Below are 25122 nucleotides of genomic sequence, written 5' to 3'. Positions count from 1 at the left end.
GCGAATGCGAGATTTGCTGAAGATATAAAGTACTGAATGTCTGTGTTCCACGAGCTTATGCAGGATTGAGTTTAATCTTACTATGGTATTATGGCATCAATAAAGTATATGCGTTATGGGTTATTGTGTATGTTTTGGTCTATGGCTTCGAGCCAAGTGGGGGAGTCCACTATTAATTAGTCGATTGCACGGATTATGTGCTACGATGGTTCCTATTTGAGGCATGTGGGTGAATCAGTCATCGGCTTCAGCGCCAGTTACTTCACCACCACCTGCCCAGTCAGCTAGGGGTCTCCCCAAAGGGGAAGGCCGATCAGGTGGTGGTCAAGCCCGTTTCTATGCACTTCTGGGCAGACCCGATGCTATTGTTTCTATCCACCTTTTCTTATGTGTCATTATACTTTGCTCATTATTTGGGTATGCCCCGTGAGTTTCTTGCTTCACCTGTTCATGTATCTACCCTAGTGGGCGATACTATTGTTGTAGACCGTGTATACCGGTCGTGTGTGGTGACTATTGGGGATTTGGATACCCGTGTGGATCTTTTATTATTGTGTATAGTGGATTTCGATGACATTTTGGGCATGGATTGGTTATCTCTATGTCGTTCTATTTTGGACTATCATGCTAAGACAATCACTTTGGCTATATCGGGTGTGCCACAGATCGAGTGGGGAGGTGTGACTGATTATGTTCCCAGTAGAGTGATCCCGTTCTTAAAAGCCCATCGTATGGTTGGGAAGGGTCACCTTTCGTATCTAGACTTTGTAAGGGATGTCGGTGCTGAGACTCCCAGTATTGATTCTATTCCAGTTGTGAGGGAATTTTCTGATGTGTTTCCTGCAGACCAGCCGGGCATGCCACCGGACAAGGATATTGATTTTGGTATTGACCTGGTGCTGGCACTCAGCCCATTTCTATTTCGCCGTATCGTATGGCACCAGCGGAGTTGAAAGAGTTAAAGGAGAAACTTCAAGAACTCCTTGATAAGGGGTTCATTCGGCCTAGTGTGTCACCTTGGGGTGCACCGGTTCTATTTGTGAAGAAGAAGGATGGCACTATGAGGATGCGCATTGATTATAGGTAGTTGAAAAAAGTAACAATTAAGAGCATGTATCATTTGCCTCACATTGATGATTTATTCGACCAGCTTCAGGGAGCGAGAGTGTTCTCCAAGATTGATCTCTGTTCAGGTTATCACTAGTTGAAGATTAGGGACTCGGATATTCTTAAGATAGCTTTCAAGACCCGATATGGTCATTATGAGTTCTTGGTGATGTCTTTTGGGTTGACCAATGCCCCAACAGCGTTCATGCATTTGATGAACAGTGTGTTCCGTCCTTATCTTGACTCGTTTGTCATAGTCTTCATTGATGATATTCTAGTATATTTGTGTAGTCAGAAGGATCATGCAGAGCATTTGAGAGTTGTGTTGCAGAGATTGAGAGAGGAGAAGCTTTATGCAAAATTCTCCAAGTGCGAGTTTTGGCTCAGTTCAGTGGCTTTCTTGGGGCATGTGGTGTCCAGTGAGGGTATTCAGGTTGATCCGAAGAAGATAGAGGCGGTACGGAGTTGGCCCAGACCATCCTCAGCCATAAAGATTCATAGCTTCCTTGGTTTGGCAGACTATTATTGCCATTTTATGTAGGGATTCTCATCTATCGCATCGTTATTGACCAAGTTGACTCAGAAGAGTGCTTCATTTATATGGTCGAACGAGTGTGAGGAGAGCTTTCATAATCTCAAGACAGCTTTAACCACAACTCCAGGGTTAGTTTTGCCATCAGCTTTAGGTTCATACACCATGTATTGTGATGCTTCGAGAGTTGGCATTGGTTGTGTGTTGATGCAGGAGGGTAGAGTTATTACTTATGTTTCTCATCAGTTGAAGCCCCATGAGAAGAACTACCCCGTTCATGATTTGGAGTTGGCTGCCATAGTTCACGCGTTGAAATTTTGGAGACATTACTTGTATGGTGTGTCTTGTGAGGTGTTTACTGATTATCGTAGCCTTCAATACTTGTTCAAATAGAAGGATCTCAATTTGAGGTAGCTGAGGTGGTTGGAGTTGCTTAAGGATTTTGATATCACTATATTGTACCATCCGGGAAAGGCCAATGTGGTGGCCAATGCCTTGAGCCGAAAGGTGGTAAGTATGGGGAGTTTGGCATATATTCCAATTAGGGAGAGACCTCTTGGAGTTGATGTTCAGGCCTTGGCCAATCGGTTCGTGAGGTTAGATATTTCGGAGCCTAGTCAGGTATTGGATTGTGTGGTTTCTCGGTCTTCCTTATATGATCGCATAAGAGAGCGCTAATATGATGATCCACATTTACTTGTCCGTAAGGACATCGTTCAGTATGATGATTCTAGAGATGTGACCATTGGTGATGATGGGGTGTTGAGGATGCAGGGTCGGATTTGTGTGCACAATATGGATGGGCTTCGGGAGTTGATTCTGGAGGAGGCCCATAGGTCGCGGTATTCCATTCATCCAAGTGCTGCGAAGATGTATTAGGATTTGAGGCAACACTATTGGTGGAGAATAATGAAGAAAGACATTATGGGATTTGTAGCTCGTTGTCTCAATTGTTAGCAGGTGAAATATGAGCATCAGAGACCGGGTGGCTTGCTTTAGCGGATAGATATTCCCGAGTGGAAGTGGGAGAGGATCACTATGGACTTTGTAGTTGGACTTCCATGAACTTTGAAGAAGTTCGATGCTATTTGGGTGGTTGTGGATCGGCTGACCAAGTCCGCGCACTTCATTCCTATGTGTACTTCCTATTTTTCAGAGCGGTTGGAAAAGATCTATATTCAGGAGATTGTTCGTTTGCATGGTGTCCCAGTTTCCATCATTTCAGATAGGGGCACTCAGTTTACTTTGCAGTTTTAGAGGTCTGTGCAGCGAGAGTTGGATACTCAGGTTGAGTTGAGCACAACTTTTCACCCTCAGATAGCCGGGCAGTCCAAGCACACTATTCAGATATTGGAGGACATGTTACGTGCTTGTGTCATTGATTTTGGTGGGTCATGGGATCGGTTTCTACCACTCGCAGAGTTTTCTTATAACAACAACTACCAGTCGAGTATTCAGATGGCTCCATATGAGGCTTTGTATGGGAGGAAGTGTAGATCTCCAGTTGGTTGGTTCGAGCCGGTGAGGCTAGGCTATTGGGGACAGACTTGGTGTAGGATGCCTTAGAAAAGGTGAGGGTGATTCAGGAGAGGCTTCGTACAGCGCAGTCGAGGCAAAAGAGTTATGCTAACAAGAAGGTTCGAGATGTGTCCTACATGGTTGGTGAAAAGGTTCTGTTGAAGGTTTCGCCCATGAAGGGTGTTAAGAGATTTGGAAAGAAAGGTAAATTGAGTTTGCGGTTCATTGGGCCTTTTGAGATGTTTTGGACGATTGGGGAGGTGACTTAAAAGCTTGCTTTGCCACCCAGCTTGTCGAGTGTGCATCCAGTATTTCATGTTTCTATGCTCCGGAAGTATATTGGTGATCTGTCTCATGTTTTGGATTTCAGCAAGGTTCAGTTGGATGATGATATGACTTGTGATGTGGAGCCAGTAGCTATTTTGTGTTGTCAGGTTCGAAAGTTGAGGTCAAAGGATATAGCTTCTGTGAAAGTGCAGTGGAGAGGTCAGCCCGTAGAGGAGGCTACCTGGGAGACCGAGCGGGAGATGTAGAGCAAATATCCTCACCTGTTTGAGGCTTCAGGTATGTTTCTTGACTCGTTCGAGGATGAACGTTTGTTTAAGTTGGGGAGGATGTGACGACCCAGCCAGTCGTCTCATGAGTTACCGTTCCATTTTTCCCATCACTTTATGCTTTGTTATCCGTGTTTTGTGGTATTGGGTTGGTCGGATCGAATGTGGAATGATTTTGGTAAGGTTTGAGACACTTAGTCTTTTAAGGAAGTTTAAGTTAGAAAAGTCAACCGGAAGTTGACTTATGTGTTAGAGGGCTCGAATGTAAGTTTTGGTGGTTCGGTTAGCTTCGGGAGGTAATTTGGGACTTAGGAGTGTGATCGGAATAGGTTTGGAGGTTCGGAGTAGATTTAGGCTTGAATTTGAGAAGTTGATATTTTGGTGATTTCCGGTTGGTAGGCGAGATTTTGATATAAGGGTCGGAATGGAATTCCGAGAGTTGCAGTAGTTCTGTTGTGTCATTTGGGATGTGTGTGCAAAATTTCAGGTCATTCGAAAGTTATGCATGAGTCCAATGTGTTTTGGTTGATTTGATGTTGTTTGAGGTGTTTTGAAGATTGGAACAAGTTTGAATGAGGTTTTGGGATATGTTGGTGCCTTTATTGAGGTCCCGGGGGCCTCGGGTGAGTTTCGAGGGGTTGAACGGATCATTTTTAAGTTAAGAAAATTGCAAATTTTGGTTTCAGCTGTTGCAAGCATTTTGGTGTTCGCGTTCGCGAGTGGACCCTCACGTTCGCGAAAGGTCAGGAAGGGAGGCATCAGATTTGTCCTTCGCGTTCGTGAAGGGCGGGAATGGTATGCATCGCGTTCGCGAGAGGCCTGGTCGTGTTCGCGTAGGTTGGTGAAGCTGAGGCATCGCATTCGCTATGGTGAGGTCGCGTTCGCGAAGAAGAATTTTGGTCAACAGATCTTTTGTGCTTCGCAAACGCGATGCTTTGTCCGCGTTCACGATGAAGGCATTTAGGCCTGGACTTAGTGTTTTAAGTACTTGTCTTGTCCGCGATTTTCGGATTTATTTCTTTCATTGTTGGTCGTTTTTGGAGGTTTTTGAAGGGGATTGAAGAGGAATCACTTGGAGGTAAGATTCTTGGACATAAAACTCGATTCTAATGTAAATTCCACTTAAATAATCATGGAAAGTTAGCCAAAAATTGAAGAACTAGAGCTTGGAAATTTACCTTTGACTAAGGATTTGAAGGACCATTTGAGGTCGGATTTCAGAACTTTTGATATGTATGAACTCGTGGGGAGATAAGGAATCTATTGATGTAAAAATTATCGAATTCCAAGACGTGGGCCCAGGGATCGGGTTTTAGTAATTTCGGGATTTATATTGTAAATTGATTATTTTTGCTTGGGCTTCGTTCCCTTAGCATATTTTGACGTCTTCGTTATGAGTTTGGATAGATTCGACACGAGTGGAGGACGATTCGAGGGGCCAAGGCATTGCGAGCTAGAGATTTGACCGGTTCGAGGTGAGTAATGATTGTAAATGATGTTCTGAGGGTTTGAAACCCCGGATTGCACAACGTAGTGCTATATTGAGGTGAGGCACATGCTTGATAACGAGTGTAGGGTCGTGCACTCTTGGGGATTGTGACTTGGTCCATCCCAAATGTCTATTTTACCGCGTATTTGACTGAAATCTATTTGCTATCATTATGATTTGGGCTGAATGCCATATTTGGGCCTTGTGCCAACTATTTGAACCCTTCGGGGATTTTTACTGGTATTTTCCTCACTGTTTTGACTTTATACTTGAACTCAGTCATGTTATATTTCACTGTTTTCATACTAAGCTATATTTACTCTTTTTAAACACTTGCATGATCTTTTAAATGACATTTTTGGGCTGAGAATCAAGTTTTACTATTGCCCGAGTGGCTTGTGAGTATTTTTGACTGAGTGAGGCCAAGGGCCTATGTTGTGAGGAAACATTTGATACTTATTATGAGGTCGAGGACCTGAGATATGTGCGCCATGAGGTGGCTTGATTGATATGAGGCTGATGGCCTAGTGATGATGCCACGAGGTGGCTTGATATTGTGCTTGGGAGGTAAGGGGCCTCTCATGGAGTCTGTACACCCCAAGTGAGCGTAGGTACCCATTGTGATATGAGATTGAGCCCGAGGGGCTGGTATTGTTCTAAGATAAGGCCCGAGGGGCGAATTTGTTGATATTGTGCCCGAGGAGCGAACCTTTATGTGTTTATTTTTCATAATTGTCTGTCAATTACCTGCTTAATTGTTGAAAAAGGCTTTCCGGGAAGTAAATTTGATATAAAGGATTTTGCCTATATTTCACTGATTCACTGATTTTTAAATGGTTTTACTGCTTCATTATAGAATGCTTTGTGCTTTACATGATTTCGTGCTTTCAGTCTTTATTTACATTTGTTACTCACTGAGTTGGAGTACTCATTTTACTCCCTGCACCTCTTATGCAGATTCAGGCGTTGCTGATCCTACCAGTGCAAATTGAGGGCTCTCGGCGGACATTCGGAGTTCACCAGGTAGCTTCTTGGCGTCCGCAGTCTCGTGTTTCTCCCTCTTTATCATTTCTACCTCTTATAAGACATTTGTAATTAGTTTGTAGACTTTTCAGACTTGTATTAGGTTTTATAGATGCTCATGACTAGTGACACCCCGGTTTAGGCCTATGTTGGGTTGTCCTTCCGCATATTTATGATATTATCTGCTACTTAGTATTATTAAATCATGTTTTAGACTGTTTTTCTTGCAGTTTAACTGTTTAACATCGAATTGGGAATAGTTGGCTGGCCTTGTCTTCACAAGAGGCTCCATAACGATCGGGTTCGGGTTTAGGGTCCTGACAAGTGGGTGTCATTAACTTTGATGTCGTAATCACTAAAGCCCGTGAGCTGGAGTCAACTACTAAAAGGGTTCTTCCGGCCAAGCCTGATGCTTCCAATTCTTCTGGTTCCGGTTCTGAATTCTCGGGAACTGAAGAGAAACCAGAAGGCGATGATACTGAAGGTCAAAGTGATGAAGGCCAATACATTGAGCCTGTGGTGGATCTACCAACTTCTTCTAGGGGCGCGGAAGCTTCTCTTCCTCTAGGTTCTGGAGATGTAGCAACTTAGCTTTTCATTTCTTTTCCCTATTTTGCGTTTGTGCCGTTTTTCACATTAGTTGTAAATAAAAAAAACCTTTGCTCAAGTATTGTATGAGTTTTCCTTTTTTCATACTTTCATTTAAACATCTATGCGACTTTAATCTTTGCGTCCTTTTTCGTTTAAGTGTTTTGCGCATGTTTTACTGTTTTCGTCTGATTATGCAAGTCTTTGGGTGTATTTCTCCCAAAAGCATTTGTGTTTCATGCACAAGTTTTTTTGAAATCAACCCTTTATCGTGAGGGTTTTCATAAGAGAGGGACCTTTTATGTTTACGGTTCTCTTGAAAAGGACATCTCCTGTTCATTATAACATTAGCATTTGAAGTACTTGTTTAACTTTCAAATGACAAAATCAATTCATCGTTCAGACAAGAAGAAGGATAGAAATATAAGGATTTTACTTTATTCCTTCTATTTTCAAAAAGTATATAAGCATACGTTGTGCTAAAAAGAAATTGCCATTTCTTGTGGCTAACTTGTACAACTTGTTTTTACGGAGCTGGATGTGTAGTCCCCGGTCCCGATGATATAACTATGCTTTGGGGTTTTGTATTCCGGTCAAAGCGCCATTCGTTACTGTCGTATCCTCATATCATTCCCCCAGTGTTCGATTGCGAAGAATACAAATTGGAACACTTAAAGTTTAACACCTTCAAGTATTCCACTAATGAATTGCTAGATAATCTTCAGTTTGGTACGGTAACAAAATTAATTTCCCCTTAGGACTTTATTCTATCAAGCCAACGATTATCTAAAAATCCCCTAGTGGCTTGCACTTGTGAACGGTCGGGTAACCTTTGTTCGATAGCAAACTTAACTTCTCGGTGGGAACATTGCTACCGGGCAAAATATTATCTAACTGCTCTGGAGTGGTTCTTCGCTTGTGTGCCTTGTTATTAAAAGGTCTTATTGTCACACCTCCTTTTTACCTACACCCCGTAAAGGGCATATAAAGGGAGTTTTTCCAATTTAAGTGACAATCGAAACGGGATTACTTATTTATTAAAAATCAGAGTCGCCACTTGGGATAATTTATGGTGTCCGAAGTCACCTGTTTAAAATCCTGAATCGAGGACGATGACTCTATTTACGGTCTGCGACCACAGAAATCTAGGTAAGGAATTCTGTTAACCCGGGAGAAGGTGTTAGGCACTCCCGAGTTCCGTGGTTCTAGCACTGTCGCTTTAATCATACATGGCTTAACTAAATTATTTAATTACTGAATTTAGAACCTATGTGCATTTGCCTCCTTTAATAAAAAAAATGTTTAAACAGGTCACGCGTACGTGTACCCATTTGTTTGGAGCGTCAAAAATCATGTCACGCGAACGTGTCCACAATTAGTAACGCTTTGTTAATTATTAGAAAGATTTGGCCGAAGTTGCACGAACGCATACCTCGAGTTACTTTTAGAATTGGATTCACAACTATGTTACGCGAACATATACACAGTCGCGATAGTAGTATAAGTTAAACCTAAAGCAGACTACGAGTGTTTAAGGTTATTTTATACTAGGTTAATGTTAATGCGAGGGTCATAGAAAATCGTTAAATGGCACACCTCGATTTATAAGGATAAACAAGTTTAATTAAAACGAAGGCCATGCAATTGTGATTTTGGTTGGCATGGTGCACCTCGACTTAATTACAAAGAAATATTTTAGACTAATGTGATTTAAGACTAAATTTCCGTGACTATTAAAGAAAGGATGCGTCGGGCTTTCAGGTGTTTGGGCCGCACATGTTAGCGAAAATCAATAGCAGTAGTTAGATGAAAATAGGAAGGCTTCGACGACCAGGCCACAGGAGTTAGCCTGGCCCAATAGCCGTTATCAAAACGCGGTAATAGGCACACATGAAACCCAAAGAGGCAGCAACATCCAATTGATTATTATCTTCTAAAAAAACACACTGAATAGGGAATAATAATAAGAATTTAACCCCCATTTTGAACAAGCTAAATCATCAACACACTACATGAAATCCAAATCTCAGCCATGATCTTATTAATACTAATGAATGCCCCACATAATTTAAACAGAGTTTTACAACTCGCTGAACCATAAATCCATTGTTTAGATCACGATTCTCCAAGGACACAAATACCTCATTTGAATTCCACAAGACAATGCACTAGAAGATTGTAACACAAGGTTCAAAGCCTAAATTTAACTAAGCTAAACGTAAAACTAATTTAAACTGAATCACATAAGCTACATCAAAACTCATAAGCTATAACACTGAATCATCTATCCAACTTGCATGCCAAATTTAAATCCATACCATAATATCCTTAGAAGTCTTACTTAGTACATATTTAGAAGGAGTTTCGAATCGACTGCATTTAAACCAATCCAAATATCAACCTTAACACAAACAAACAATATAAATGACTATATTTCAAAAGGGCTAGACATCGACCGAGCTACCACATCATATGATATTCAGAGCTTAGTCCTTAATCACATATCTATAGTTGCTAATCTATGAACCAACTAATGATGAATACGACTAAAAGCTCCAGGTTTCCATTTCTGATTCCAAATCAAGCCTTACATTTAGGGGGAAATACAGAAATATGTACCTGAATATTAGCAAAAGACCAGAAATTAGCTTGAAATTTAAGAGGAATCAGCAGTAACAGATCAATAGCAACAGAAACAAGCCCCAACTACCAATTTGAACCACATTTCAACCTAGATAAATCAGATGGGCTCTCAGAAAACAAAAGAAAACTTCAAGAGTTGCAGGAAATTTCTAATGGAATAAGAGTCTTCGGTCTTTCTTTGCCATTTTTGTTTTTTGCTTTTTCTATGATTTTTCAGTTTTTTTTAGATCTTCCTCCTTGCCTTCCAAGGCAAGTAAGAATGCCTTTATAGGCCAGCAAATAGGGCAGACCCAAAAGTTTTCCTTTTCACTTCTGGTCCCTCCCTGATTTTATTGATGCTTAAACAACCCTAGTTTAAATTCTATTTTTTTGCAAAACAGTCCCCTCCCCAGCTTCCTAGAAGCTTCCTCAATCAGTTATAGAGAGATTCTCTACTTACAATTCCCAGATTACCCTTAAAACCCCCTATTATTTACCCCTCAATTATTAACTATAGTTAAGCTAAACCACAGTCCAAATAAACCAGCCTCTTAACTAGGCCAGGGCTGACCATAGTTACTATGAGAGGCTTGAATACTCAAAAGCGATTAAACGAAACCATAGAAAAAAGAACAAATCCAAAACTGGAGGGCAAACTCAAACACTTCTGATTTTAGGTATGCATCAAATTTAACTAATCAAACTCAGCATTGCACTTAACTACTAAAGATCATCAGAAAAAGAAACAAATAAAAACTAAGCAAATGAGAGTATAAAATACTACAACATATAAAATTAGTGAGAAAAAGGAGGGGGAAAATCAGAAACTTAAAACCTAAAACTAAACAAAAATGGACAAACAAAATCAGGGCACAATTATTAGAAATTGAGAAGAATGAAGGGAAATAAATACAAACAAACAGATTAACCTAAAGGGGGGGAAACAAGGTTCGAAACTAATTTCAGTTAGAAGAAGGCCCACATACCCGGAGAAGAGAAAGAAGAAGAAGAAGAATAAAAGGTGAAATAACAAGAACGAACAAAATACTAAGAAAACACACCGATTAGATTCGAAATCCATCGGAGAAAAAAGCCCTAATCAAAGCTAAGGTCGATCGTTTGAACTTCAAAACTTGAAGAACGAGGCCTTCTGACCATGCATGTACCAGGATTGACGAAAAAGTGGTTTCGAACTTTCGGGGCTGACCTCAGATTCAAGATTCGCGGAGCTCCGGGCAGATTCGAAGGAGAGTAATTTTGGATTTGGGATGAGGGGATCCTGGGGCTCATGGGGTGTAATTTTGGGGCCAATCTAATGAGTTATGTTTTCGGTCATTTCTTTCGATTCAAGATTCGAGAGGCTGGGTTAGGATTCGAGAGTGGGGATTTGTAGATTCAGAAAGAGGAGAAGGATGGGAGTGTTTAGTGTCAGTTTGGTGGCGATTGGACGCCAGCGGCGCCATCAATGGTGGTGGGGAATCCCGGCGGCTTCTAGGGTTTCTCAGAGGGGCTTTGAGAGAGACGAAAGCTGGGGGGAGGATAACGTTTGGACATTAATATATTAAATGACCAAGGCTTCTCGTCCGTTCGATCAAGAGACCTCGACGGTCCTGATCTGATGCCCATGAAACGACGTCGTTTAACTTAGTTGGGGGGACGGATCGGATAAAGGCAGGTTTGGGCCGGGTATTTGGGCGATTCGTTTGGGCTGGGGACAAATAAATGGGTTTTAGCCCAGATTTTCCTTTCATTATTTCCTTTTTTCCAATTCATTTTTCTTTTTTAATAAAAATCTTTTTCTTTTTCCAAAATTGAAATTAAAACTTAAATTGAATCCTAAACCAAATTATCCTACCACATTAAATTAATTAACCCTAATAATTATTACTACCAATGATTAAAAATTAAATTAAAGGAAAAAACTACCAAAATTTGAAATTAAATTTAAAAGTGCAAAATAAACTATTTTTGTGATTTTTCCCATTTTATATAAAATAATTAAATTGTCTATTAATCCTAAAATGTAAAATTAAATCCTAAATGCAAATGCAACATATTTTTTGTATTTTCTCATCAGTTAAAATGCACAAACAAAAAAAATGCAAACAATTAACAGAAATGCTACAAAAATTTACGAAATTTGCATATAATGAAAGAAATTATTTTGTTTTGAATTTGTGGGAGTAATTCATATAGGGCAAAATCATGTGCTCACAACTGCCACTCTTTGCCCGAAAATACGGAGAGTTTTCGTGCAAATATAAAGTGAGCGGATACGAGCGATTTTTGCCCGTCTGAATACTCTGTGGGAAGCATTTTTGAAAGATTTGACCGCACCTTGCTTTCGAGGTTGCCTACATATCCTTGGCTAAAAAGGAATCAGGTCAGTGTAGTTCAGGAATGTTTGGTAGCTGGGACTACCATGAAGCTGTGATTTCGCTATTGCTGCTGCTGCTACTGCTTGTTGAACCCCCTTATGACACCATGTCAACATAAAACAAAAAGCTAGACTAGGCTATGATATATGGATTACAAAAGTCCTATCTATATCTTCAAACTTGCTCTTGTGTTTCTTGTTGCCTTGTTGTCCTCCATTCTCTCGGAGACATCCATTTGTTGCCACCTTGAATTGTAAACTGAGATGTTTTCCCCTTCTTCAGGTGGGTGCCTGACTGCTGAACTTGATATGTATTCCCATGCTATCCTGGCGAGCTCCTGACTTCAAAACGTGAATGTATTCCCATGCTTTCCAGAGGGGCTCCTGACTCCAAAACGTGAATGTATTCCCATGCTATCCAGGCGGGCTCCTGACTGCTGACTTGAAATGTACTCCCTGCTCTCCAGGCGGGCTCCTGACTGCTGACTTGAACTGTATTCCCTGCTCTCCAGGCGGGCTCCTGACTTCAACATAGACAAAACAAAGAATTTGAAAGCTAAAATTTAAATTGTACTCCCTTGTTCTCCAGGTGGGCTCCTGACTACTGCATTTGAAAGTATTCCCTGCTCTCTAGGCAGACTCCTGACTTCTGACTTGAAATGTATTCCCTGCTCTCCAGGCGGGCTCCTGACTTCAAAAATCGACAAAACAAAGAATTTGAAAGCTAAAAATTAAATTATACTCCCTTGTTCTCCAGGCGGGTTCCTAACTGCTGCGCTTGTATGTATTCCCTGCTCTTCAGGTGGGCTCCTGACTTCAACTTGAAATGTATTCCCTACTCTCCAGGCGGGCTCCTGACTTCAACAAAACAGACAAAAACAAAGAAAATTTTTCTGCCGCAGTTTGGTGGCTAGGCACAGATGTGAGTGTAAAACTAAATCATATTACCAAGTGTTACTAAGAATTCGAAAGCTAGGTCCCATTATGCAGGGGGGTCCTGACAACTCTTAACTAAACGACAACTTTAAATCTAAGTGATATGTTCTACAGGTATGACTTCTGATAAATCTTGCTATCTAAGAGAATCTTTAAACTACTCCCCATTATCCAGGAGGGTCCTGAAAATCAAAAGTCAAATTTTATCTTAAAAGTGACAACTTTTATGACTGAATTATACTACCCTTACAGCAGAATTTATGCTAAATGTTGTTATCTAATCGAAATCCTAAAGCTAAGTCCCATTATTCAGGAGGGTCCTGGAAACTCCTAATTGCATCCTATCTCGAACATGCAAACTTCTAAACCGACTTATATTCCTTTGGGATATATTTATGCTAGATTATGCTATTTCTGAACTTTGAACTAGGTCCCATTTTCTAGAAGGGTCCTGAAAATTAAAAATCAAACCTGTTTGGTGACTTCCTTTCTTTATGGAGGGTTTCTCCGAAACAACCGAAATTTTCTGCCCCTGTTTCAATCAAAGAAAATTTTGTCAGTTTAAAATGGTGGTTAGCTGATGGCATTCTTGCTGAACATCTTTCCGCTGCATTGTTTTGTTCTGACTGGCTTCCCCGAACTGGCCCTAAACCGCTTTGACTTTCTGACTGACTTTCAACCCCCCATGACCTTTGATGAACCAAGTGTCCTATACCCATGCTGTTGTTTTTCCTCTGACCCCTTTATCCGAACCTTTGCATCTCCCATGACATTACCAAACCATTCCACGGATGAAACTTTCGGTGATTCCTTGTACCCCCTCTTACATCATGTTATCCTTAGTATGCTCCGACCACGATGTGCTTTGCAATTTTGGAAGTTGATAGTGAGCTTTGACTTGCTTTGAACAAGACTGACATTGAAACATCTTAGACAAATAAACCCAAAAGAAAAATGAAATGTAATGACTTTGCGAGTTAAGGATAAGAAGAATCCAAAACCAGATGACTACTACCAAAGGAAAAAGAAAAGAAACTTATTTGAGTGGAACAGCTGGTACCAATGATCATGACATGCATTTCGGATTAATCGGCCCAATCTGTCCAACCAAGCAACTTTCAGTTGTCGTACTTTGTTGCCTCAAAACTTCCATGACTTGATTACTTTACCCAAACCTTGACCTTGTTCATCCTGCGGTGCCTTGAAAGGTTTTTACCAGCAGACCTCTTTCATACGTTCATCTCTCAACTCACTTTCGCCTTACAGTGCCCGTGAGGGTTTTAACCAATAAGACTTTCTCATTCTTTGCTTTCTCTCAGCTCCCGCCGCCTCATGGTGCCTGCGAGGGTTTTCACCAATAAGACTCTCTCATTTTTTGTTTCTCTCAACTCCTGTCGCCTTACGGTGCCTGCGAGGGTTTTCACCAATAAGACTCTCTCATTTTTATTATTTTTTATTTTTTATTTTTTTTTATGCTTGAACTAGAGTGTTGCCCCTGACATGTATTACCTTTACCTGCTTGACTTGGCCTTTCTTGAAGACTGATCAGAAGGTCTTTCTTTTGACCGTAATGTGGGCTTTTGGATAGGGTTAGAAAGAAAGGGTAAAAAAAGGTTCAAAACAATTCAAATGGGTTAAAATTACAACTTTCGGAATCGAGTTTCTTACAACATCCACAACTTCTGCCCCAATTTCTTGCTTGGGGGACTTTTGAATTTTTGTTTTGATGGGACCGAACCGTGAGGCTGCCTACGTCCTTAAAAGGAATCAGGTCGGACATAGTTCATGTCATAGAAATTACTTCGTTGTTGTTTTTTTTCTCTCTCGTTCTTTTCTTTCTCTCTTTTTCTTCTGTTATTCTTCTTTTCTTCTTCTTTTTTTTCTTTTCTCTCTTTTTTTCTTTTTGCTTTTCTCTTTTATTTTCTTTTCTTTCTCTTTATTCTCTCTTTTCATTTTTCTTCTCCTTTTCCTTTCTTGTTCACTCTTTCTTTTCCTTTCACTTACTTATCCTGCGCGCTTGCGTTTTTGAATTGTGCCATTGATCCCGAAAAAGGGGTATGAAAGAAAGTAAATAAGGCTCAAAAAGGGGTGACAAGGGATAAAGTGTTTAGATAGCAGAACAAAACGCCTTCGTCATTTCAATCTTCAAAATATGCCAAATACAAACAAGTACAATCAAACAAGGGAATCATACATAGTATCTTTTGAATGCATCGGAATTGATAGCCATTTCTACACATTTTCCTTCTATATCTGTCAAATATAATGAACCATTGGACAATACTCTAGATATAACAAATGTCCCCTGCCAGTTTGGGGCGAACTTTCCTTTTGCTTCAGCCTGATGAGGCAAGATATGTCTCAACACTAGTTGACCCGTTTCAAACTTCCGTGGACATACCTTCTTGTTATATGCTCTCGCCATTCTCTATTGGTACAATTGGCCATGACATACTACCGCCAATCGCTTTTCATCAATCAGACTTAATTGCTCCAAGCAGGTTTTGACCCATTCAACGTCATCAATTTCTGCCTCAGCAACAATCCGAAGGGATGGGATTTCAATTTCTGCGGGTATTACTGCCTCCATGCCATACACCAACAAATAGGGAGTAGCCCTTAACTGAAGTGCGAACAGTAGTGCGATAACCCAGCAACGCAAATGGCAGATTTTAATGCCACTGCCTAGAACCTTCCACCATTTTTCAAAGTATCTTTTTTATATTCTTGTTGGCTACCTCGACTGCTCCATTCGCCTTAGGGCGATATGGGGTGGAATTGCGATGTATAATCTTAAACTGCTGACATGTTTCCGTCATCAGATGACTGTTTAGATTAATGACATTGTCCGTGATGATCACCTTTGGAATCCCAAACCGACAGATGATATTTGAATGCACAAAATCGACCACTGCTTTCTTGGTCACAGATTTGAAAGTTTTCGCTTCAACCCACTTTGTGAAATAATCAATGGCTACCAGAATAAACCTGTGTCCGTTTGATGCTGCTGGTTCGATTGGCCCAATGACATCCATGCCCCAAGCAACAAAAGTCCATGGTGCAGACATTGTATTTAATTCAGATGGTGGAGAATGAATCAAATCTCCATGCACTTGGCATTGATGACATTTACGCACAAAACTGATGCAATCCCGCTCCATAGTGAGCCAGTAATAACCTTCTCAGAGAATCTTCTTTGCCAGAACGTACCCACTCATATGCGGTCCACAAACTCCGGAATGTACCTCAGTCATGATAGTTGTGGCCTGTCTTGCATATATGCATCTTAGCAATCCCAAATCTGGAGTTCTTTTATACAATACCCCTCCACTGAAGAAAAATCCACTTGCTAACTGTCGAATTGTTCTTTTCTGATCACTTGTGGCCTGTACCGGGTAGACCCCCATCCTGATGTATTCTTTGATATCATGGAACCATGGCTCCCCATCAAGTTATTCTTCCACCACATTACAGTAAGCGTGTTGATCACGGACCTGAATCTACAAAGGGTCCACATGAGCCTTATATAGATGTTGTAGCATCGACGCCAAAGTAGCCAAAGCGTCTGCAACTTCACTATGGATCCTCGGGATATGCTTGAATTCTACCGACTAAAACCGTTGGCAAAGTTTATGCAAACATTGTCTGTACGGTATGAGTTCAAATCCCGTGTTTCCCATTCTCCCTGAATTAGGTGCACCTGGAGGTCTGAGTCGCCCAAGACCAAGACTTTCTGGACACCCATATCCACAACTAACCTCAAACCCAGAATGCACGCCTCGTACTCAGCCATGTTGTTGGTACAGTAAAAACGAAGCTGAGCCGTAACAGGGTAGTGTTGCCCTGTTTCAGAAATAAGGACCGCTCTTATTTCCACACCCTTCATGTTTGCATCCCCATCAAAGAAAAGTTTCCATCCCGGCTTCTCAACTTGTTCCAACTCATCAACATGCATCACCTCTTCGTCAGGGAAATAAGTTTTCAAAGGTTCATAATCTTCATCAACCGGATTCTCGGCCAAATGGTCTGCCAAGGCCTGTGCTTTCATTGCAGTCCGAGTCATGTAAACAATGTCAAACTCTGTGAGAAGGATCTACCACTTTGCAAGCCTCCCTGTGGGCATAGGTTTCTGAAAGATATACTTCAATGGATCCAAGCGAGATATGAGGTAAGTAGTATAAGATAAAAAATAGTGTTTTAGCTTCTGTGCCACCCAAGTTAGGGCACAACATGTCCTCTCAAGATGAGTGTACTTAACCTCGTAGGATGTGAACTTCTTGCTGAGGTAATAGATGGCCTGCTCCTTCCTGCCAATGATATCATGTTGACCCAATACATAGCTGAATGAATTGTCCAATACCGTCAAATATAGAATCAAAGGTCAGCCTGGTTCTGGCGGGACCAACACGGGTGGGTTTGACAAATACCCCTTTATCTTATCAAACGCCTCCTGACATTCATATGTCCACTTGACCGCATCGTCTTTCTTTAACAGCTTGAAGATAGGCTCACAAGTTGTCGTGAGCTGAGCGATGAACCTGCTGATATAATTCAATCTCCCCAACAAACTCATCAACTCGGTCTTGTTCTTCGGAGTTGGCAATTCCTGGATGGCCTTGATTTTTTATGGGTCCAATTCAATACCCTGACGGCTGACTACGAACCCTAACAACTTTCCAGACGGCACCCCAAAATCACACTTTGCAGGATTAAGCTTGAGATTGTACCTGCGAAGCCTTCGGAAGAACTTCTTCGGATCCCTGACATGGTTAGACTGCTTTCTAGACTTCACGATCACATCATCCACATATACCTCGATTTCCTGGTGTATCATATCATGGAATATTGTTGTCATTGCCCTCATGTAGGTTGCCCCAGCATTTTTCAAACCGAATGGCATGACCCGATAGCATTACATTCCCCACGGCGTGATGAATGCCGTATTTTCTGCATCCTCCTCGTCCATCAAGATTTGATGATAACCCGCGTAACAATCCATGAAAGAACCAATCTCATGTTTGGCACAATTGTCTATCTATATATGGATGTTTGGCAGGGGAAAATTATCATTCGCACTTGCTTTGTTGAGATTCTGATAATCAACGCACACCCTGGTCTTGCCATCCTTCTTTGGCATAGGCACAACATTGGATAACCAGGTGGGATACCGCATGACCCGAATAACTTTCGCATCGAACTGCTTGGTGACCTCTTCTTTGATCTTTACACTCATATCCGTTTTGAACTTTCTCAGCTTCTGTTTGACAGGAGGGAATGTTGGGTCAATGGGCAACTTGTGAACCACTAAATCAGTGCTCAAACCTGGAATGTCGTCATAGGACAATGCAAAAACGTCTTTGTATTAGAACAGTGCTTTAATTATCTCCTCCTGAGTTGAGGTTCCAGATGGACACTTATTTTAGTTTCACGTACATTTTCTTGGTCCCCTAAATTAATTGCTTCTGTGTCATTCAAATTAGGTTTGGGCTTTTCCTTAAAATGACTTAGTTCCTTACTAATTTCTTCATAGGCCTCATCATCCTCAAATTTCATCTCGTCATCACACTCGATTTTTTGTATTATTATTTTAGAGTTAGATTGGCTTTTAAAACTGGACCGAAGATTCCTCATGCATGTTATATCATTGATATCAGTATAAAAAGAACTGTACAAAAGAATAAAACAAAAATAAAATTAGAAGAAATGAAGGAAAAGGAACAATTGCATTTCATTGAATATAAAGATAACAGGGTTTTAACACATCCAACTAGACGGAACATAATATCTGAATTACAGACCCTGGAATAATTCAGACAACTAAAAGAAAATCAAAACCCACTACCAAGACTCCCTCTAGGTAGGAAGAGGAGTAGCTTCCCAGTTGTTGACTTTTGCACGTGGTCCCACGAAATGCACATCTGCCTTGCTTGACCCTTCCCCAGCCTAAACCATGTTGACCTCGGTGAATAACCTTTCGAACCCCTTCTCCAAGTCTCCGTCGGCACCAATCAGTGGTCAAGGGACCTTTGACAATAGTTGCTTTCTGGTACCCGGCCTGACGAATGACCTAGACAGACGCGAGATTGGCTTTGGCAGTGCCCATGCTTTCTTTTTCATTTTTTAGCTCTTCTCACGTCTGCAACGGTAGGCTTGAACCCAAGACCAAAAGTATCTAGATTCTTTGGAAGAGAAACTGGCTGCACAATACGTTGTATAGACGCACCTAAACCCTTGCCCGGTACGAAACCCTTTTTCAACATTTCAACGGCTACCATGACTAATGTTGCAGCCATCTTTGTAGTCGGAATGCACATTCCTTCCAGAACCTTCTCCACCGATATTGTGTCTAAAACCTGATAAACCCACGGCCCCTTGTCGTCGTCGACCTCTATGAACGGAACAATGGCATCATTAGGCACACACAAATTATATTCTCCGTGTACAACAATTTCCTGTCAATCCCATTCAAACTTGACAACTTGATGTAGCGTAGACGGGACTCCCTTGGCAGCATGAATCCAGGGTTGTCCCAGCAACAGATTGTAAGAAACAACCACATCGAGCACCTGGAATTCCATAGTAAATTCGACTGGCCCTATGGTGAGCTCAAGCACTATGTCTCCGACTGAATCCTTCCCTCCACCGTCGAATCCCCGAACGCAGATACTATTCTTGTGAATTCTTTCATCATCCACCTTCAACTTGTTTAGGGTGGAGAGAGGACAAATATTTGCACTAGTCCCATTATCAACTAGTACCCGAGTATCCACGGAATCTTCGCATTTCACCATCAGGTAGAGGGCTCTATTGTGCTCAGTACCCTCCACGGGCAACTCATCATCAGAAAAAGTGACTTTGTTTACCTCAAATATCTTGTTAGCTATCTTTTCCAAGTGGTTTACTAAGACTTTGTCAGGAATGTGAGCCTCGTTTAAGATCTTCATCAAAGCCCGTCGATGCTCATCGGAATGGATCAACAATGATAATAATGTAATATGAGCCGGTGTTTTCCTCAACTGCTCCACAATGGAATAGTCTTGCACTTTCATCTTTTTCAAATATTCCTCTGCTTCTTCCCCGGACACAGCTTTCTTCACCAACACTGGGTTGTCTTTGGATGTTTTAGCTTTTCTCAACTCTTTGGGGGCAAAGCATCTCCCCGATAAAGTCAAACCATGGGTCTCACACACTTCTTCTTTAACCTCTTTTCCCTAGTAAGTTACTGTCACTCGTTCATAATTCCATGGGACCATCTTGTTGTTGATCACTGGGAGATGAGTTACTGGTTTTATAATAACAGGCTCTGTGCGAGCACCCTTCACGACCACAACAGGTTTATTTACAACCCCTGATACCACCACTTTAGCTTTCTCTGGTTTCACTGTGACAGTGCTTGACGACCCTTTCCCGCTTGCCACAGCTGGCTTATTATCTACCCCTTTCAACTAGACCACTGATTCCCCACTGGTTACCTTTTCCTTTGAACTGGTTTCACTGGAGCGAATCATCATCACCGTCTGCGAGGGTTTATTATCCTCCCATCCCTTGTGTATCAACTCAATCATATGGGTCTCATGGTGAGCTGGTAGTGGATTTTGGTTGATTTTTGGTGTTTTGGGGGCCTGAACCTCGATCCGATGAGTATCAATGAGCTCTTGTACAACTGTTTTTAGTTTTCAACATTTCTCTGTGTCATGGCCTAGGGCCCCTGAACAATACTCTCAATTCACCGAGCGATCAAGATTTCTGGGAAGGGGATTCGGCATTTTGGCCTCGATCGGATTCAAGATACCCAACTGTCTCAATCTGTGGAATAGGCTGGTATATGATTCTCCCAATGGAGTGAAAGTCTTCTGCTTCTGCAACCTCTAACTCTTAAAGGCTTGATTAGGTCGAAAACCTGTTCCAGGAGGGTTTTTGTAGGCTTTTGGGGGTGGATGGGTATTTTGTGGAGCTTGGTAGGGACTCTATGTAGCTAGCGCATGCCATTGTGTGTGAGCGGGATGTTGGGTATAGGTTTGTGCGAGATAGACAGAAAAATGGGGATCTGGCGGAGGGTTGTACTATTGTGGTGGGCTATATGGAGTGTGGGGGTATGTTTGGGGATAGGGTCGAGGCTGGTTGTAGAATGGTGGAAGGTTCCTAGATCCACCCCAAGTTGCCGACTCGATCATTGCAACATCCTCTTTCTTCTTCTTTCCGAGTACACCCCCAGTACAGTTTTGAATGGCCTGGATTGTTGCTTTGATTGCCGAGTAACTCATGATCTTATTGGACTTGAGTCCCTCCTCAACCATGCCTCCCATTTTCACAACTTCATTAAAGGACTTGCCCACTGCTGACACCAAATGACCAAAATAAGTGGGCTCCAAAGCCTGCAAGAAATAATCAACCATCTCGCTTTCTTTCATCGGAGGGTCAACCCTCGCCGCTTGCTCTCTCCAACGGAATCCATATTCCCTGAAGCTCTCACCGGGCTTCTTCTCAAGTTTTGTCAACGACAGACGATCTGGGATGATTTCGAGAATATACTGAAAATGACAGGCGAAGGCTTGGGCCAAATCGTCCCATGTGTACCACCTGCTATGATCTTGCTTGGTGTACCATTCTAGCGCCGGCCCACTCAAACTTTGGCTTAAATACGCTATCAGCAATTCATCTCTTCGGCCTGCTCTTTTCATTTTGCTACAAAATCCTCTTAAGTGTGCTACCGGGTCACCATGCCCATCGTACAGATCAAACTTAGGCATTTTGAACCCTGCTGGCAACTGAACATCTAGGAACAAACACAAGTCCTTATAGGCTACACTCATTTGACCTCCCAACCCCCTCATATCTCGGAACGATTGCTCTAAGCTTTTGACCTTTCTGATCATTTCTTCATTCTCGAGATTTTTGGGCGGTTTCTCGGCCTCTGCCGGGATATCAAGATAAGGAGTGTAAGGATATGGTTCTGGAACTTTGAAGGTGGGTTCAGGGGGATAGTACTGGTTTTCATGAGTCTGGAACAGAGGTTCACTGAAGGATCGGTCTAAGGTAGCAGGTGGGGGTGCCACAAAAACAGGAGTGACTGGTGGAGAAGGATACGGGACTTGTTTGGGTAGAGGAGCTTGTGATGTATGGGAAGTGGTTCCTTGGCACTGTTGGTAGAGGGGAAAGGCTGGAGATGAGTTCACAGTGGGAGGTTCCTGATGTTGAGCCAATGGTGGGATATTAGTGGGGTTAGCGGGATAGCCTGGCAGTGGATGCCCCTTCGCCCAGGCTTGGTACATTTCAGCCATCTGTTTCTTTAGCTTATACATTTCCTCCCTCATTGCATTAACGTCCATTTCTTCCACTTCTTTCGACGGGTCAACAATACTCGTTTCTGGTTCCTGATTGGCCATATTCAACCTGTCTTTCGATCGGGTGTTGTATAAGGGAGTTGCCAGAATTCCGACCGGCTAACCACCTGCCTGATCTCAATTCATCAACAACAACATTGTTAGCGGTTAGGTTTTAACAAATTTGGTAATCGCACATTTGAGGATGAATGCACCTAAGCAGTTAACCGTTTCTATCATGCATTTGTTCGACCACTTGCGTCATCCCGGCTTGATCATTTAAAACATTCTTTCTTTTTCTCTTTCTTTGCTTTTCTTTGTTCTTTTCCTTTCTTTATCCTCTCATCCTCATCGTTCCTTTCCTCTTATTTCTCTTATTTTTCTCTCTTTCTCTTCCTCTCTCTTGTTTTTCCTCTCTTTTCTTTTTTCCTTTTCTTTCCTTTGGTTATGGTCGAATCCTATGGAGATTGCCTACGTATTATGACCCCGCATGAATCAGACCGAGCGTAGTTCTGGGAGATAAGTTTGAAAGTAAATAAAATATTTTTTGGGATTTTCGTTTTTTTATAAAAGCAGATGCTTCGATTACAAAGACTCAATACTAACAAATTCCAAAAGACTAACAGACTCTAACGCAAAGAAAAAATACAGGCTCCGGAAATAAGCTATCGTACTCCAAAGAAATACAGACTCACAAACAGAAAGAGAATACAAACCCAACATGACTTACAGACTCCGACAGAAAAGGAAATACAGACTCAAACGAAAAATCACGAGTACATCAATGCCTCAATTGCCACCGGGACCCGCGGGACATCCTTCAGCCTCTCCGCGGGCCGACTTGCTAAATCCCCTTGGAGGTGGTAGAGATCTTCCATTACTCGGCGAATAAAAATCATCACAGTAGCGAAGAACATAGATCTAGTCGTATCCTCACAACTACCGCACTTCATCGCGATGTAGTTGGCAACCCTTTTAACTCGCTCTCTTATGATGCCCTTCTCTTGCAACAAACGCCCAATTTGTTTGGTTCTGGCTTCCAAAGTTTGTTCGGCTACCTGGTTCTGCTCTTGGAGGTATTGCAAGTCCCTTTCTAGCCGTGCCATTAAGGCGTAACAATGTTATCTTTTGACCTTAAATTTTTTGGCTTGTTTAGCCATTTCACCTTCGAGGTTGCCAATTGCCTTTTCCCAACATGTGATCGCTTTTTCATATCTTTCTTTCATCTGTTGAACGAAAGTTGCACGTCCTTCGACGCTTTTAGCCAACCTCGCCCGTGCTTTTGCTAGCTGAGACTCAGCTTTCTGCAGGTCATCTTCATAGTCGCGTACCTTTTGAGTGAGGTTGTGAATGAGCCTTTCATCTTTCCTGCTCTGACTTGGTTCTCGGCTTTAATTTTCAACTGTCGAACCTGTGCTCTGAGGGCTTCATTTTGTCGTACCAATCTTCTCTTTTCACCTTCGGTCTCTTGTGCCTGCAAATCATTGTTGAAGGTGACATTTCTCAGTTCTTCTCGTAGACCATGGATGATGGCCTTATTCCTTTTCCTTTCCCCCCAAGCTAACCTCTCTTGAATTTTATCATCAAAGGCTTGAACATGAGGCCTTTTGGTGGGCCTTTCGAGCTCTGGTTCGTTGTTTACATAAGACATTTTCTCAAACCAAGCAGCATAATTTGGATCTACTTCCTCTTTGGCGATGTCTGGTACCTGGGTACCATTCTTTAGATACCGGCAGCTATTCCATTCCTGCTGAACTACAGCCTCGGGCAATGCAGCTTCTGGATGCAATTCTATGACCTGGGTGCTTAGATCTTCATCTTTAGGCACGACCTGATACCTTCCCAATTGCCTCAAGACCCTCTGCGGTGCATATGGCTGAATACTCCTTACGCCCATTATCCTCAGGTATCCTTTGGTAGCAGTCATATAGATGGCTTCTGTCCTCGGGAGCCATCTTATAGTCCACTCAACCTGACCTGTGTCAAGAGCTTTCAAATGAGAAACCCATGCTTCGAATCCTTCTAGTGCATTGTAATCATTTACCCTCTCCTCATAACTAATGATGAAGTTATTTGGGCTCAAACCGTAACTCATGAATCTGGGATGATGGCGAAGATGCTCGATCAACCACATTTTCATAATGATGCTGCAACCCTCAAAAAACTGAGCCCTTGCTTTGCATAAATTTAATGCGTGATAGATATCTGCTAGCACCAACGGGGCAAGTGTATGATCTTCCTTGGTAATGAGGATTTGTGCAATTCTAGCCATACGAATATCCACCGTTCCTTTCTCATTTGGAAAAACCATGATCCCCAAGAATGCCACCATATATGCGAACCGACGATGAATTTGCCAAAGGCTCTTGTTTTGTTTGTTGCTCAGACCCTTTTTATGCGTTTCTAAACCAGCAGAATGCCCGAAACTGAAGTATAAGAAATGGAAAGCACAACACCCATTGCTCACACGTTCCTTATTCATCTGTTTACTAATATTCAGGAGGTCAAAGAACTTGTGCACCGATGGAGCCCTTGGAAATATAAGTTGTTGCTTCCTCAAATCCCGTCCGAATTCAATGTACCCGGCTATCTCCTCCAAAGTAGGGGTGATCTCAAAATCCGAGAAACGAAAGACATTGTGGACAGGTTCCTAGAAAGTTACCAAAGCTTTGACTAGATCTTCCTGCATTTTGATTTCAAAGATGTCTATAAGAGAACCCAAGTGCTTTTTCACCCATTTCTGACCATCTTCGTCTAGATCATTCCACCACATACGCAAATGTAACTGAGCCTGTTCCCTGACCACTTCTGGCGGTTCCTGGATGGTATTCATTTATTCCTGTGGAAGATTAAGGTTAGGGTTGACTCTAATGGACCCTTTTGTAAACAGGTTTTGAAAAACAAATCAAAGGACCATGATTTCCTCCCCTATATGCCAATTTTAGCCAAGTGACTGTTTTTGCAAATGTGGCCCCTTCCTAATTTCACATGAATTTTGAGGACGGGGAGGATTATTTTATGACACTTCGCAAACTTGTCCATTCTTCTAAAAA

Source organism: Nicotiana tabacum, chromosome 22, assembly GCF_000715075.1.
Source record: "Nicotiana tabacum cultivar K326 chromosome 22, ASM71507v2, whole genome shotgun sequence".
Classification (NCBI taxonomy): domain Eukaryota; kingdom Viridiplantae; phylum Streptophyta; class Magnoliopsida; order Solanales; family Solanaceae; genus Nicotiana; species Nicotiana tabacum.
The sequence above is the reverse complement of the archived record's forward strand: the minus strand, read 5'-3'. Positions refer to the sequence as shown.